This window comes from Chlamydotis macqueenii, chromosome 2, assembly GCF_036417535.1.
Source record: "Chlamydotis macqueenii isolate bChlMac1 chromosome 2, bChlMac1.mat, whole genome shotgun sequence".
NCBI classification, from domain to species: domain Eukaryota; kingdom Metazoa; phylum Chordata; class Aves; order Otidiformes; family Otididae; genus Chlamydotis; species Chlamydotis macqueenii.
Genome location: NC_141557.1, coordinates 68,452,905 through 68,469,904, shown reverse-complemented (window position 1 = coordinate 68,469,904; position 17,000 = coordinate 68,452,905). Strand labels below are relative to the sequence as shown.

Sequence of the window (17,000 nt, the reverse complement as noted above, 5' to 3'; positions counted from 1 at the left end):
CCTAAATAAATTAGAGGTTTGGGGTTTTTTTTCTGTTTACAGACTCTGTTCACCAAAATTAATAAGACATATGTAGCCATATGAAACATTGTGAATGTTCCATAAACGTAGCTTTGTTCCTGACATTGTAATTATCTATCTGGTATTATGAATCACATTAAGGAAAAATACCTTGTTTCGATCCTCCAGGGGAAAAACCCTTTCGCTATCTCATCTCTCCCCAAAAACCCCAGACACCTACTTGTCCTGTGTCATCTGAAGCAGATTTGAATCTGTTATCTGTACCTAAATCTACAGATACACTTTTCCTGTCTTGCACAGGAACAAAATCTTGTCCCACTTTCTGTAGTTGCAATTTAGTAATATCACAAACAAGTTACAGTAGTAAACTGAATATGTTAAAGAAATGGAACGGAGGAAAGATTACAATTTAATTCCCCAGAAAATATATCTAATATTATTCGTAAGCAGAATGCAATTCACGGTAAGTAAAAGTAAAGCTGTGTTTCAAACCAGCATAAATAAAATAAAGATCCCTGGGCAAGACTGTGCTTGGATCTGGTACTAATGAATCTTGCAGAACTGGCACTGCAGTTCTGAGTTTTAACATCAGATCCATTTGTTTACCTTTCTTGCCAGTTCAACATAATTTTTCACGGGCCAAGATGAATATTTTAGTTTGTTTTCTTTCTGGAGCACGCTATCTCTCTCTCGGTCTCCCTGCAGTAACATTGGAATCCACTGGCCAGCTCCAGCTAAATTTAACAGACAAGTTGAGATCACAAAGTCCTTGAACTCCTAGCAGTTTTGTGAAACAGGCAGTTGGATACAGGACAACAACAGAAGTTGGTGACCTTTCTGAAGGAAAGGCTCGCCCATGTTATCACAGATGTGAGAGCACACTGGGGTGCGAGCTGTTGGGAGTGCTCCCAGAGCAGGGCTAGCTTTGCTCAGAGCATGCATCTTACTGTGCATGGTGTCACCTACCCGTGAGAGGCAAAGCCTCAAGAAACCAGCCTTCATGCAATCCACTGCTTATGGGACTACTGGGTCTTTTGAGAAGGAAGAATATCCTAACTCCCTTTACTTTCCTCACACTTTCCTAATAAATGTAGTACTTTCAGGTTTTCAGCTTTCCTCTGCTCTAGACCAACATCAGTTTGACTCCTTTTTTCCCATGTTCTACAGGAGTTGGAGCCCGAGACAGACAAACACAGTGATGTGACCAGGGCTATGTGGGAGACGTAACATGACGCTGGCCTGTGCAGCTGAGCTGGGAGGCTAGAGCCCAAGCACTCACCTTTTCTGTCCTGTGCGCAGGGTCACTAGTGAATGTGGTTTAAATACATGGATCAGTTATTAAACGTCCTGGGCCTTCTCAGGTGGCTCTTGAAAATGCAAAGTGACGAGTTAGGCACAAAGCTGCCTAACGGTCTTAAAAATTGACCCTGTTAGAAACCATGACTCTGGCTGGTTTAATACATAGAAACAACTGTCTTTGAAGGAAGAGAACACAGATCCACAATGCTTTGAAGAAAGAGGACAGACAGCTTGGTAGCAGTCGCGATAGGGCCCAGCTTCCCCTACTGACTTTGCCCTTTTCATTCATGAAAATGAACAGTGATGGTGAAGTGAGACTACACATACTTCCTCCACGCTTGGGCTTCCTGCTCACAGTGAGTTCAGAGTAGTCTCCTTCTTGGAAGGCCAGTGGAAGACATGTGAAGGAAGAGAGAAGCTTTCAAGAAGTATTAGAGTACTAGGAAAGCATTTTACTTGGCCTCGGACAGGCTCTCAGCACAGTGGTCAATTTCACTCTTGCTCATAAATTTGCTGCCAGGTCCAGAACTGTCAAGCAGATGGAGCAATGAGGTTTAGTTGGTTTCTTGCACTGGGAACACAAGGAGATTTCCATCACAAGTTATTTCTTAGCAACTTCCAGTGAAATTCTTGAGTGTTGTGCTCTTGTTACTGCTAGGAACAAACAGCTTATGAGGAAAAAGATCCTTTTCCCTGTGCTGATGTTTTCAACGAATGTGGTGGATCGTGTAGATAGATAGCTTCTAGACAGTAGTCTGCAGACCTCCATGTGGCCTGCAAACCTCCATAAGCTCAGCAGGTACTTTTTAATAGGTGGCAAAAGGTACCTGAGAAAGTTAGACATTGTGTTATAAGATTCTTAACCTTTCATGCAGTGAAAAAAAAGGTGTGATGACTGTCTTACTACTTGGATTAGTTATCAGAAATGTTAAGATTTTGGGGGTCTTTTTAACAACATTTAGAAAGAGAACATAAGATTTGCCATGAGAAAAAACACCAGAGGATATTTGACATAAGCTCAGATGACAACTTAGTCACCTTAAAAAAGCATTACTGCCTAAAATTCTCTGCTGGCTGTTTTTACAACTAATACCTAAATGTTCTTATTTTTCATGGGTTTTAGTGGGGGAAAGGTAGTACTTTTTTTCTGTCTTTTAATCCAGTTTGTTTTACTTTTTCCCTTTTATAACCATTCTTTACTATTTTGGTGCAAGACAAAAAGAAAATATTTTAACAAGGAGAAGAATTCATTGTAAAACTACAGAAATTAGGTTAGTAGTTGTAGCTGAAACTACTTTGATCTGATCTCTCTACATTATTCACTTCAGTATGCTCTTGCTGGTGTCTCTGTTACACTGCTGCAATGTTACAGTAGAATTTAACAACATCATCTTATTTTGTGGCATAAAGATGAATGACAGCAGAATACTTGGTTTTTTTTGTGATTATGCCTACATCAGCAAGAAGTGTGGACCAACTGGAGATTATCTGTATAGTGAAAGACAGTGCTGGGATCCTGAGGTTCACACTAGGCACATTTCAGGGCTTCTTCTACTTCTGAGCAGTCTGGTGCCACTGACTGCCTGCTCTGGAGAACGTGATGCTTCTAGTTTAGTTCTTCCCAAGAGGGATTTAGTTCACATGCTCCAGGACCACCTCACAATGCAACCAAAAGCCCAGGCAGGATGGATTATCTGGAGGCTTGCTTCAAAAGCTACATGCGTGATCTGAACAAAAGCAGTAAGGTAGCCATGCCCTATAGGGACCTTGTGGGATGACAGGATGTAGAGAAAGGCGTATTTCAGTGATCTGATCTTGTAGTTGTACCAGTTAGTAAAACACATTTCATAATTTTTCTTTCTTAATGTTCTTCCGTTTTCTCCGTAGTCATTACTGAAAGGGGAAGGTTGGTGTGAGTAGACCTCAGAGAAGGAAGGCTGTTTTGAGAAGTTAGAAGAAATCTTCTACTGAAAGAAGGATCGTATCTTTTTTAAGGAGCTTATACAATGCCAAGTGCATATTAGATGCTTAACCAATAATGATCCATGTCTAGTAGTTTGTGCTTAACTTCCTGACATTGGTGTGTCCCACTGGAGACAGTTCCCACGCCCTTAAATTAAAGAGAGTGGTCAGATACTGCACTGAACTGGAGCTGTTGGTCACCATAAGATGATGGCTGGGCATCCTTTATTTCAAGGTGTGTAGGCTCTTTTCGGTGTGTGTCCTAAGGCAGAGATGGAACATATGGTATGGTGAGATGCAATGTCATATTATTGCTAGCATGACTTGGAAAAATATCTGGTGTTACCTTAGAGAGTAGGTGTGAGAGCCGGTCTGGCAGATGTGACAGTCCTGCTTTCTGGATCTGACAGTTTGCAGCCCAGAGAGCCTACTACCAAACCTCATATTTGCTGAAATGCTTGTTTTATTATGTGTGCTGAAGAAAAGGAAGTAGAAGTAGAGATGACAGAAGCAGTAGTACTTTTCTTTTTTTTTTTTTTTTTTTTTTTAAAAAAAAAAAGTCTGGACAAGTAGACTCATACAAAAGCTTAGTCTTTCTCAATGTCCTGTCTCTCCTTGATTGAAAAAGTACATTTGGCTTTGTAGCCAACCAACTCCAACTCACTGAATCCAGGCAGAGGACATTTCTTCCTCTGCCTAGAAGATTTTAGTTGCTGGCCAAGCTGCTGGCACAGTCCTGCTGATCTCAAAAAGTAAGACCAAACAACAGTGTTGCTGAACTGGTAGTGGCTTAGTCAAATTTCTGTTCTAAATAAAGCTTATGGTCAGGCCTCCAAAGTTTCCTGCAACAAAGGTCACCGCAGGTTTCTGCTGAAGTGCCCTGTACTCTGTGGCACTGAAGGTATGTAAATGCATAAGGAATATGGATTGTTCAATCTTCCTATATAGCAGCGAACAACTACATCTCAAAATCCAGCCTCATACAGCTAGAAGGTAGGTAAGCAGAGTAAGCTGCAGAAGGTAATAGGAAAAAAAATACCTGACTCATCTGTCCCAAAGAAAATGAATCAACTTCTTTTTTTCTAGAGCTCTTCATTTGAAGAACTTAGAATGTATCTGGACATTGCAAATCATGCCATACTTCATTCTCTTAACATCTCTTCCTAATCTATACCTGCCCTTTAGCAGAGGGACACACTCAGCTGCTGCTTTTCATGGGCAACACGCTGAAGTTTTACAAAAGGATGTTACTGTCCAGACCAGCTTGGCCAGTGAGAGAATGGGTGGACAGTATTCAGCTTTTCATCTGTTGGCACTCTTGGTTTTCAGAAGCCAGGAGCCGAGGAGGGTTGCGCCTCGGTGAGCGCAGGCAGTCGTACGGCAAGGTCACCTGTTGCAGGACGAGGCCGCTGACTTGTTGCGCAGTCTGTCCCTCTCAGGCCTTCATCCTGTCCTCAGACGCTGGGATAAGGAGGCACTTAAGAGGATGCCAGGGAGAGTCTGAGGTCAGCGCCTGGTGAGGCTGGGGTGATTACGACTTGGAAAGACCTAACACCCCTCTGGGTAAGCAGGAGAGCTTGATAAATACGCTGCGTTAAGGCACAGGGGCAGCGAGCGAGGGCCGGCAGCTCTAGCTCCAGAAATCATGTGATAAAGTCACTCTTGGCTGTTGAGAAGCAAGAGGACTTCATGGTGTTTGTGCTTATGAGTAGAAGGCAAGAAAAAGAGTAAGTATCGAGTGGGAACATGTGCCTGAGCCTGCCGGTCCTAGGCAGAGGCAAGAGAGGGCAGCAGGCCCGTTTCTGCAAGACTGGGGAAAAGAATCTCTGTCTCCGTGAGAGCCCGGTGCTACCGTTTCTCCATCCTTCATAGCTAGTGCCAAAATGAGATTGTATTTTAGCAATCCACTTTGCTCTGATCTGGTCTTGGCTCCGTCCCATCACGTGTGATAGTAGCACGGTGGTTTTGTCCAGGCCCACCCCAGAACTGCTTGCCCTGGGGATGGTGGGGCAGGCTGGCAGTCCCGTCTGTTGCCCAGGCTTTGAGGTGGACAGGCCTGCCCAAATCTGAAAACAGGAGAAGATTCTTTCTCCGTAGTTTGTCCTGGGGTTTCATGTCTTTATTTACTTGATTCTTTGTTTCTGCTGACGTGGTTTTTCATTGGTTTTGATCAGAGTCAAGTCATGCTAACATAGTGAACATACAAATTGACTGGAATGGAAAATCAGCTCAGTCCGTTCAGCTCCATCGGCCTTTTGAGAGAGACACCACTGAGAAATGAAGGGAGGCTGAGGGAAAAGAGGAGTCCCACTGATGGCATTTTATGAGGTTGCTGCTCTTGGGATATTGGAGATTTTCTGAAAGTCCCAGGCTGCCAAAGCAAGGGATATTGTCTGTCTTGGCTTTCGTTGAAAAGCAAAGTATTTCTGCCTTTGGAGTGCAGATCAGCACAGCGCCTGTTGCGGTCCTGTGGCTCTGAAGCTGGAAGAAAGAGAAAAAGACCCTATGATGTTGGTTCAGTCTCGTAGCTTTTGAGGGAAGTACCATGTTTTGGGGAGATGTGTGCTTATCAGTCATAATTTAATTCTTGGGGGTTAGCAATACAGCTTATATGCTGTGTGATATGCTGCCGTTTTCACGGGACCCTGTCCGAATTCGGCTTCTTTGCAGCTGCCAGGGTTACCACTGTGTGTATGGGAGGAGGAGAGGGGGGATTTGTACTTAGAAGTGAGCCTTCATTTGGCTCTGCTGGGGGCTAGAGAAGCTGAGCACTGCCTCCTTTATTGCTCAGAAAGGATGAGAGAGCTGAAAAAAGACTCCTTTAATTTGTTTCATGCTGCATCCATTTCTCCAGAAGGGGGAGAGCAGAGTAGCAGAATGGTGGGAGGAATGTGCCGAATTCAGGACTGGCCTTCCTCCCTGACTCGACAGACACTATGGAGAAAAATCAGGACACTTAGAAAAGGGCTGTCAAATCTACTCGCATGTCTTTTTGCAAAGTCCAGTGTTATCTGACTGTCAAGTGAGGCTCTTTGTTAAGAGTTTATGGTTGGTTTTGATACCTCTCAGGCTACTGAGCAAGTATCGTACACGCACAGAGGTACAAGCCGTGAATGGATGACTGCAGGAAGAGCACATGTGCCTGTGGCAGGCCTGCTGCTCCTTTCTGACCATTAAATTTGGCTCAGGGTTATCATGATGTAGCAAAAAAAAAGAGGAAAAAAAAAAGGAGGGCAGGACCAGTTTAAAGTATTTTTGTTACACTGAATTTTTAGTGTTTTATCCTCTGCTGTAGAAATTGTTACCTTTTTTTTTTTTTTAAGAAAACCAGAAAATTTCCTTTGTCACAGTTAAATCTCTTTTCATTTGACAAACCCTGATTTGCTGCTCCTGTTTCTGTAAGGATCAGATGGGTAATGGAAGCTGTACAGCAAATTAATGTATGCTACTCGAGATAGTAAAATGCAAGGCTACAATAGGCCTTTTTACAGCAGCTGTAAAGCTGTTGTCTGACTACAGTGAATCGATTCAGTCTCCCCTACGCTTGCTGGGAGCACCCAGGAGAAGAGAGTCATGCTGGTGAAATGACTATCCAGCAAAACAGTTTCAGAGGGACAGGCTGCTGACTCACTCCTCATTTTGGTTTACCGGGTCTTTTTCTGTGGACCTGAAGTTTCAGCCTCATGTGAGTTAAGAGATCTATAACTTTGTCCACATTACCAGATTATCCACTAAATCAGCACGGGTGTTGTGTTCCTCACATCAGCCCTCTGAGATGGAGGAGTACTGTTATCTTTGCTGTAGAGGAAGGGGAAACTGAGGCACGGGAAAATTGGGGTTAAGTGGAAATGTGCATTAGGAGCCAAGCTCTCATACTTTAGTTGCAGTGTAGAAGCTCAAGTGTCATTCAGAGCTATTTCAGCCCTTCAGGAAGTATCACATAGCATTTGCACATAGGTCATGCAAAAAGCCTGGAGGATAGCTGGGAATCTGTCCCTCAAATAACATTATTTGTCTCTTTAAACAGAGCGTTAAAAATCTAAGTGTGTAAGTGAGAACAGGAGGATTTTATGCTGATTTCGATCTTAAAATAGAATCCCCGGCCACCTTGTATTTGAGCCAGGGAAAAAAATGAGAGGCAGAACCTAGTTGATTCAGCAGGGTGACACTCCATAAAGTAATCCCTTTAACACTTTTTTTTGTAAATTAAGAGTGGTTCCTAGGTGACATGAGTCATGGGCAGAGTGTCCTCATTTCACTTTGAACTTCCAGCCTTCTCTGGATTTGTGTCACAGCTTCAGAGGGCTTTGTCCTCTTCCTGCAAGTCGGCTTGGCTGTTGCAACCTTTACTCACATTGAGTGAGAGCAGCTCCTTGAAGCAAGCAGCAACACCACGTAAGCAAGAAAAGCATGGTGGAGTGGAGGAGCAGGGTAATTTAAATAGAGTATTTTGGATTTGTTCGTACCCTAAGCAGCTTCAAGGAGTGGTGATGTAGGCACAGCCTCTGTCGAGAGAAGCCCACTTTCCCCCTTATTTGTGTGTTAGTTTTCAGTCTGGGTTTTGGATTGTTTTCTCTGGGGGTGTGCGTGGGAATGACCTGCGATGCAGAAAGCTGTACTTCTTGAATTTCTGACCGCTTTTGGAAAAGTTGTGTTTTCTGAAGTACCTGCAGCTACAGAAGTCTGTGGATAATGTCTCCATTTCTTAATTAAAAGCAATGGAAAATATTATTCAGAGCTGTCTGTCTGTCTTAGCTGAGGAAGAAAACCAAAGCAGTCTGGCTTACATGCATGCAAGGTCAAATACTCGTCTTTGCCGTGTTGTGAAAGTTTGTTGGCTTCAATGGGGATAGGCACAGGTGTAGCCCCGGGAGTGGTTTGTCTTTCAGGCTTTTTACAGAGCAAGAACAAATATAGTCTTGGTCCTAAAAATTGTTTGTAGAGGAATAACTGAGATGCCTGTAATCCGGAGGGGCCATGCAAATGCAAGACCGCGCTCTCAGAGGAAAAGTGAACTCTGCACTGGCTGGCAGTGTTTGCTTCTCGTAGCCAGGGGATTTTCCTGCTGACAGAGCCTGGTTTGAAGGCTTACGTACCCAGCTGGCTGGTGGCCTGCCTTGCTTGCAGGTATGGGAGAGGGAGGAGAGTGAAACTGGGGGCGGTGAGAAAGTGTTCTGATGGCAGCAGTCGCTGAAAATTCAAAACCCTTCAGACCTTTTTTGGTGATGGTGGAGAATGTCAAAATTGATTGTGTTAGAGACCTGCCAGTTTCTCTTACTCATTTGCTTCGTCGCTCCTCCTCCCTTCCTTCCTCTCTCGTCAGCTGGGCTGGGTTTCGTAGTGCTAGTGCTGCATTGCTTCTCCAGCACGGCTACTACTTCCCCCACACCGCTACTACAGAAATACTACAGTAGCTCAGTTAGGGAGTTTTAGGGAGTTGGCTGTATATGTAATATTAATGGTAATAACAGTAATAGTAATAATAATAAACCTGATGATTGCTCTCCTGTGTAACAGTTTGATACTTTACATAATGATTTTTCTTCTGATTTGTTTCTCTGGGATTTCTTCCCTTTTCACCTTCATAAATTTGTGGAGTCTGGTATACACTGGATTGTGCTTTAAATGAGTATTTTCTAGTGTACTATCTAGCAGATTTTAAAAATAACGTAGTTTTGAGTGGTCTAAAATAGTGGGATTTTGGTGTTGGTGGTTTTTTTTTGTTGTTGTTGGTGGTGGTTTTTTTTAAAGTACAGCCCACAGAAGAGCATTCACTGCTTCTGCTGGGGGGAGTTATCACACTTGCTTTAGATAATGAAATATACATTGGAGAAAGGTCAGGGATTTCCCCTGAGCCACCCACCAATCACTTGAAATGACATTTTCATTCTGTGTGTTTCTTGTTTTGTTTTTGTTTAAGATCCTGGAGCACAGGGAAAGAGTGTTAATGAAAAACATCAGAAAAAAAAAAGGCTGCAACATCTCCTGTGAGAGAGGGGAAAAAAGGAGATTTACAGTTGCATCTTGAAACACTCATGATTTGAGGTAAGTGATTGGAGGGTCTTGTCATAGATTACAGTTACTTTGTAATTAAATACATCATTATTTACCTCAGACTGTCGTGATATTTCTATTAAAGGCAATAAAAACAGATGGGAGAGGGAGGGATAGAACTTTAATGGCAAACCCAGAAGCAGCAGAAAAGAATATGTAATACACTTAGGTTTTTGAAAATAGGCCCCATGAGATCCAATCCCATAAACAGGCAATCATTCTAACATTTATAAGAGTTAAACCCTGTTTAAATCAATGGGGCTATTCTCCCTGAAAGTCAGGCATGTGCCTAAATATTTCCAAGTTTGGAATCTATATTGTATGGGAACTCTGCAGAAGAAGGCTATTGAAGAACATAGAACGCACCACCAGAAAAATGCATATACAATTCTCTTACTGTTGATGATAATGTCATGAGTAATCTGATTTTACAGCATTCTCAAGTGATATTTTCGTATTAAATACACAGTTCTCATTTTTATGTTTAAACACCTCATTGAAATACCGAACTTTTTAACAGAGCCCGTAAATTCTACACCGGCTTTAATAATACATCTGCCTTAATTGCTTCATCAATGTGTCTTTGAACAAGTAGGGTTGAAAGTATAAAGAAAATAATGTCCTCATTCATAACTAGAGTTGCAAATTGTACTTAGATATTTGAATAGCAGCCGAACTAAGAGTTCCCTGACCGAGGCCGAATTGTGTTGTCCTGAATTGATAATTTTTTTATAATAAAGGCAATTGTGAGCTGCAGGGAAAAGCTCACCTTTTCCCTGTAGTCTTCATTTTTTTGTTTTCATTTCTTGTTAGAAAAGAATGACCTCTGAGTTTTTTTAATCTGGTAAAATGTTACAGTTGTAGAACTTGTAACCACTGAAAATGCTGTGTAAATGAAAACTAAAAAACCACCAGCCTCTTTCTTAAATAAAAATTTCAAGTTATTTACTCTGTTCTCCCCATGAGTGTGCTGAAGGAGACAAAATTACTGTAAGAAACCTGCAGAATCAAAAAGACTCACACAACATGGAAGAACCAGGGGATACAATCCCACAAATGTGCAGAATATCAAAACCCTTGGACTGGTGGCATTTGCAGACGTTTGTGGCTTACCGGGTTTCAGAAGAGAGGAGACCATAGGCAGCCCCTGGTGATTGCTCTGTATTTGCTTTGTAGGAATAGAGCTATTAAGTTTCTTTTGAAATCAACAGACTCGCTGCAGGGAGCTAAATATTTCCTTTCTGGTCAGTGGACAAGAGCCATTGCTTGGGAAATTGTAGCAGTCCTGTAGGCATTTGTACTGATCTATCCAAAAAAATTCGTAAGTTTTGCAAATCAGTAGCCAACTCCTTTTTACATGCAGGTCTTGCACTAGGGACTGTGAACCTAAACAGGAATGCAAGACTCTTTCAGTAGGAGTCTGAGGCGATTTTTGTAGTTGTGAAATGAGGTATTAATGCAAATCTCTTTGAAACCGCTGCTGTACAGCCTTTAGGGGCTCCGGTTCTTACCCTCTTCTCGTTCTCCCTGTCTCTGCAGCTCAGGTAGGGAAATGCTTTGCTCTCTGGAGCGAGCTTTGTTTCAGGTGTAGGCTGACAGTCCTGGACAAAGTGGTGAGAGAGGGAGAAGTGCACTGAGTGACCCTCGGGTGATCGCTCTCAGCCCACCTTTGTTTTCTCTCCATCCCGCTCTCCTGATGGCAAGCATCCCTCCTCAGCTCTGCAGAGCATAAATCAAAATACTTTCATTCCTGTCTTTTTTTTTCATTGACGTTAGACCAGGATAATGTGCATGATTCTTCTTTCACAGCTGCCTTCTTGTTGCTTTCTGAGGAGGTGCACGTTGAAGTTCAGGGGAAGGTATCTTTGTAGCATCTCTATGGCCTTTATAATAATTTCATCAGCTCTCTGTTGCAGACACAAAATTGTTGAATCTTGTTTAGTTTTCTTTGTATCGGAGAGTGCAGGAACTCATTGTTAGAGTAGTAAAGAAAGGGAAGTTCTTTGGTGGCGAAAGACCCATTTTAAGATATAATAAATTGGACCTCTACTCCTGCCCTTTCTAGATTATTTTTTTTAGCACATGAAGAAATAATGTCCCCTTTTATGTGCCCAGAGAAGGTCCTCTGGTGTGTGCCAGGGAGTTACATGGGTGCTGAGCTGAGCAGGCGGAGGGACCAACTTTCTTCTGTCTTGCATTTTTCACTGGGAGTGAATAAAGGGGACTGAGCCTGCCCAGATTAAACACATGCCTGTTTTGTTTTGCCTTTCTCTGCTCTTCTTTCAGCTGTCAGTGTGCCATGTTCAGATGGCAGTGATCAGTCACAAATTGTCCCCTGTCTATGCTCCTCAACTCTCCTAAACCATTAGTTTTGTGGAGCTCTTCAACAAAGATGGCACCGGTTCGAATTTTTTTTTTCCCCTCCTCCTAGCTAATGGAAAAAGAGGTTGTTTGTTTGTTTGTGTTTTCCCCTCAAGTCAGCTGCATTAGTTCCCAAAGCAACTTGTGTTAAGTGGAAATGAGGCTTTGATAATATGTGTGCTTGCTGGAGACTCGCTTAGATATCCCCACACCCCTCCACCCTCACCCCCCCCCGCCGTATATGGATCTTTTCAATGGGGCGCCTCTGTGTGAATCAGAAAGAAAGTGCACGGGCTGCCAGGCACAAAATGGAATTGTTCATTTGTTTCTGTAAGTGTGTGTGCGTCTTTGTAAAGAGGAGGTGATGGGGACAGAGAATGGAGACCTTTGCTGCAGGGAGCTGGGAGAGTGCAGTGGCACAGCCCAGGGCATCGTGGCGGTGGGACATGGCAGTGCCTGTGCCACTGCTGACGTGCCCATTCTGCTCTGCGCTGGTGGGCTTTACCTGGGACTTGCACCACTTAGCACGTCATTTGAACATGGATGAAGCTTATGCAGCCATCGACTATGCTGGCTGTAAACCACATAATGCAAAATACTCAAAAGCTGTAATATTTCCAACACTTTCCTTAATCCATATGCATTGGCTTTTAAAAGAGTGATGTAAATATGGACCATGTCAATATGTGCTTCCTCACTGTGAGGCTATTTATTACAAAGGACGTATGGTATAAGTCATTTTAGTATGGAGCAGATAAGAGCTTGAACCAAAGCCTTGGATCCAAGCCCACCAGCAGCTTTGCAAAAGGCAGGATTCCTATTTGAAGTCAGTGGTTCACATAGTTTCTAGTAGAGAGTAGTTTTAACTTACTCCATAAAATGAGAGTAGCCAGAAGTTTTAAACTGAGGCTTTTAAACAAGTTCTTGCCTTTTTCTTACCCACCATTCTCCTCTGACTTAGAAGGTTATTGTGAAAGTGCACCAGCTATATTCTCCAATCTACTGTGGCAAGGACACACCGACTCAGAGGGTGGAGAGGGGCGTCTGGAGATTACCGTTCAACAGCCATGTGCTCTTTTTCCAGAGGAGTTTTTCTTCTGAGGAGTTAGACCTCCCATCTGGATTAAGGTCTTTGGAGTCATGGTGGAGGCTTTGGAGGTAGGTAGGAACTTGAAATTTCACAGACACCAAGAAACACTTGATTAGCCTGGCATGCAGCAAATCAGGCCACAGTGGCTGGACTCCCCACCTCCTAAAAAGTCCCTTCTCATGATACCATAGCCAAATTATAGACATGAAAAATTATGACATTGTAGACAAAAAAAAATTCATAAAGCCTAAACTTTTCTTTCCTTCTTAGATGTGGGACTCTGTTCTTATTCTCCACCTTCTCCTTTGCCCTTGGACACAACTTCTTTAGGGCTTTTCAGTCTCTAGCTGTGCATTTACTAGAGAGGCATCTGGTTATGTGTTACTTTACACATCTGTTACATACATCAGAGAGTCAGATTCAGCACCCAGAGACTTTACGTGGATTCGCAGCACTCCCTGTGGGACTTTTGAATCCGTAAGCCAGTGAATGGCTTATGAGGATACAAAAATGTAGTTTTGCAATCTACTGCACGTACTACTGCGGTTTATTGCATATATGTTGTGTATATGTACTACAGTCTCCTTTGTGTTTGGCAGAGAAAAGCTGGTATAGGAAAGACAAGAAGTGCTGGTGAACTGCAAGGTATTTAGGTATGGCAGTTAATTTGCTCCCTCCTAAAAACATCGTGTTTCTGGTTGGCAGTATGAAAAACAGTTTACATGATGATTCGAACATCTCTGAAAGATACTGCTCAGTGTTTGTGTATTTCAAACCTAACTTCAGAGTTGTCGGACTGTGGGGAGATGCCAAATACCTAAGGCAGCATTGATAGCTGAGGCAAAGCTCAGGCTTTGCAGTTTTTGTTCAGAGAATCTGTACTATTCGCAGCCTATAATAGGAAGCATGAGTTAAAAATAAGTATCTTTCACTTGCACAGCATTTCCTTCTCCGCTGACCTCACTGTTCGGGGTTCTGCAAGTGAATAAAGTTTGGAGAAAACATGTGGCTCCTTATCTGGTCTTTTTTCATGATCCATCTAGAAACCAGATGTGATAGATGTTATTTCTACAAATGATGAGCTCGACTACTGATTTGTATGCTGTATGTGCCAGTGAACAGGCTGACTTAATTGTATCTTTTGGGGTTTTTCTGGTTGCCTTGATGGGACTGTGCTCTGTGCTGGTGGTACTTGGGTAGAGCAGTCGAGAAGAGTGTTGCTGATAAACTCATGTACGTTGATCTCCCGTGTTGTTGATAGGTAGCAAAGCAGCTGGTTGCCATCTAAGGAGGCAAATGGTAGCCATTGTAGTGGCAGCGTATGTCAACTGATGCTTGGGAGCCTCTTGCTAGCCACTGTTAAAAGCCACTGGCAGAGTGTTAGAGGGGGCTGGGTAGCACAGGAGTTCGTGCAGAGGAGCTGGAATGGGGAAGATTTTATTGAATCCGAGAGACTGAAAATGCAAATTTGGCAGAAGGCACACACTACAGCAAGAGCCTGAATGCAGAGCGAGCAGTGTGCTTCCCCTCTCCTAGAGGGCTCCGCAGCTGGAGCCCATGTGGGAGCCCTTTGCTTCCAAGCAGCGGTCCTTCGTGCCCTAATGGAGTGGAGCCGTGGGTACAAGAAGCAGCTGTCCCAAGGGCTCGCTGATGCTGCGGCCTGCTCACCCTCTGCAATGGAGAGTCCTTTGTCCCGGCCGCCGTCTCCTCCACTGGCTCTCTGCGACATGGTTGCTGTGGGCAGGGTGCTGCAGCTGCTTTGTTTGAAATGACAATATTTTACGCTGTTACTGTGGAATACTGCAGTATTTTTTATCATTATGGGCTGCATGCCAGTAATGTACAATAACATTTTGCTCTTCCTGTGCTGTTGCTACTGTAGGCATTCGTTCCAATTTGGGCTACATTTGCAGTGCGTCGTATTTTTTTTTTTTCTAGACTCTGCTCATTATCTGTTGTAGATATTTTTGGATTATTCATTTCTACTCACGTCTGTCTGTACAAATCTGTCTCAGAAAGCACTTCAGAGTGGCAGTCTCCGTTGAACAAGCAATTGTTGTGGCTTTCACAGAATTACATTGTTGTGAAAGTATGAGGCAAGAATGGGATGAAAATGAAGATGAAAACTGCTTTGTAAGTTTAAAAATGGCTATGATTTTAAAAATGTTTGAGGCAGATATGAGGCTAAGCCTTTCTTTGACTGATGGTGGGCATATTTAGTGTTGAAGTCCTGATCTGCACCAAGCTGTAGGTGGCTGAAACCTCTGGGATGGCAGAATCTAGGAGGCAGTTACCATTGTCAGAGCCTCCTCTGCCACCCCCCCCCCCCCCAGGAAAGTAATCATAACTTTGAAGACAGTCAGTAGCATTCATGCCAATGATTGTTTATTGACGTTGTCGTGGTCTGGAGATTTTTGTGAAAGGGAAGTTAAAAGACCTAGACATCAGAGTTCACAGCTAGTCAGCCTGCACGCAGTTTGTTTCTGGAAGGTAGAGGTTCAGTCCAAAAGGAAACAAAAGAGGTACAGCACAAAGGAGACAATTAATTTGTTTTCTGGTAAATCTGGAGTAAAATACAGTATGTTACACAAAAAGGATTGCACTTTTCTTGCGTGTAATTTTAGTGTCCTTTTACTGTGCTGACTCACCAAACTACTTCAGTTTCAGTCTCCATTTGGTTCAAATTACCTCAAAGGCCTGCATTTGTACACTGCTCTGTAAAGTACTTCTCATCTGCAATCCAGTTTTGTTTTTTTTTTTCCCTCAGCATTGCAACTGACTTTGTCTCTTTTCATTTTCCAGGTCTCTGTTTTAATAACATTTGAAACTAATCACTCTGTGTGCCTGCCTGGGCCCTGTGATAGGCAAAAGCCATGTTGCAGCAACAGATAGAACAAGGAGTGAATCACTGCTTTCTTCCTTCTCATTAGATTACCTAAACCACTGCACATAAATATTGCTTTATGTACGATACAGCAGCATGATTATCTCACTGCATTGACGGAACAGTGCTGGAAGTGAATATAATTCTTCTTCTATTACATCTTTAATGAGCTACAATTAAAAATAGTGTGTTGGCGTGCCAGAATAGATGTGTTATTCTCAGAACTTTATTGAAGCCATTTTGGCTGCTAGACTTTGATGATGATGTGGTATTCTGACACCCTTAAGAATTAAACAGCAGAAAAATCTGCTTTGCTAGGTGCAAGTTAACTAGACAGTAAAATCTGTTGACTTAAAAGATTCAGGTCTGTACTGAATGTGAAAGTCTGCTTTTTGTCTGTCTGTCTTTGAGGGTGAACTTTTTACTATATAGTAAAAAAAAAAAAAAGAAATCACGAAGCAGCAGATTTCTGCAGAGCTCCAAATAAGTCCCAGGTCTCTTGACACCTGTGGCAGCAAGTCTGAGTCACGGATAGCACAAAGCTGTGAAGCCTAATGCTCTCAGTATTCAAAAGCACACCTATGTAGGAGTTTAATTTCAAGTACCTCTTTTAGCTCTGGGGTTTTTTCCCCCCCTAAACTAACAAAATTTAAGTCATTCTTAGAATTTTGCAGAGAAAAAATTTCTCAGCATTTGTGGCTTTTTGAAGGATTGACATCACTTAGAGATCAGAAAATAGCACTGTCAGTTTTAGCTTGACGGCATTCCATTCTCTGCTCCAAAAACCTGATGAATAACAATGGATGAGTCAAAGATTTCTTGGAATTTTCTTTCCCCCCACTCCCCCTGCCTTGTGCAATTCCGTTGCCATTTTTAGCACAGAGGGCAGTTCTCCAAAGACTGTCTGTGTGCTTGCACTGTGTTTTCTTGAAAACTCAGAACAAAATCGAGTTGTGTCAAACAACCAAAATCGTCGTATGTTTCTGTGCATTTTGGTAACATTACATGAGCTTTATTGAAGAACTCGCAGTAAAAGACAGGAGGCGTTTGACGGAGAGGTATTGCATCTCCGCTTCAGCAGCACGGAGATCTCCCTATCATGCCGCTTCGTTATGTTGTGATGAGTTTTTGCTTAATTATTTTCTGTGTTTTATCAGCTGTGCTCAGGGAAGCTGCCTGACAAAACAAATTATCAGTGGGTTTGTGAGACTTGGACCAGCTTGAAGCACTTGTTGAACCACTGCATCCTTCTGTCTTTGCCTCAGTTTTCTGTGAAAAACAAAAATTAAGCCTTTTATGTATTTTAGCAGGATGTTGAGAGTAGAAAAA

The 17,000-nt window shown here is 42.7% G+C and overlaps 1 protein-coding gene across 11 annotated transcripts in view; it reads left to right on the top strand.

Annotated features, from left to right (window-relative positions):
* ATXN1 (ataxin 1) overlaps window positions 1–17,000 on the top strand; it is a 221,949-nt gene that overhangs the window by 53,161 nt on the left and 151,788 nt on the right. For 3 of the 11 annotated variants that reach the window (XR_015257613.1, XR_015257615.1, XR_015257614.1), the window contains one exon: window positions 9,203–9,391. The exons of the other annotated variants lie outside the window; for them this stretch is intronic. The gene's annotated coding sequence lies outside the window, so the exon portion shown is untranslated. Of the gene's footprint in view, window positions 1–9,202; window positions 9,392–17,000 lie in introns of those variants that run through there. 11 annotated transcript variants of the gene reach the window in all.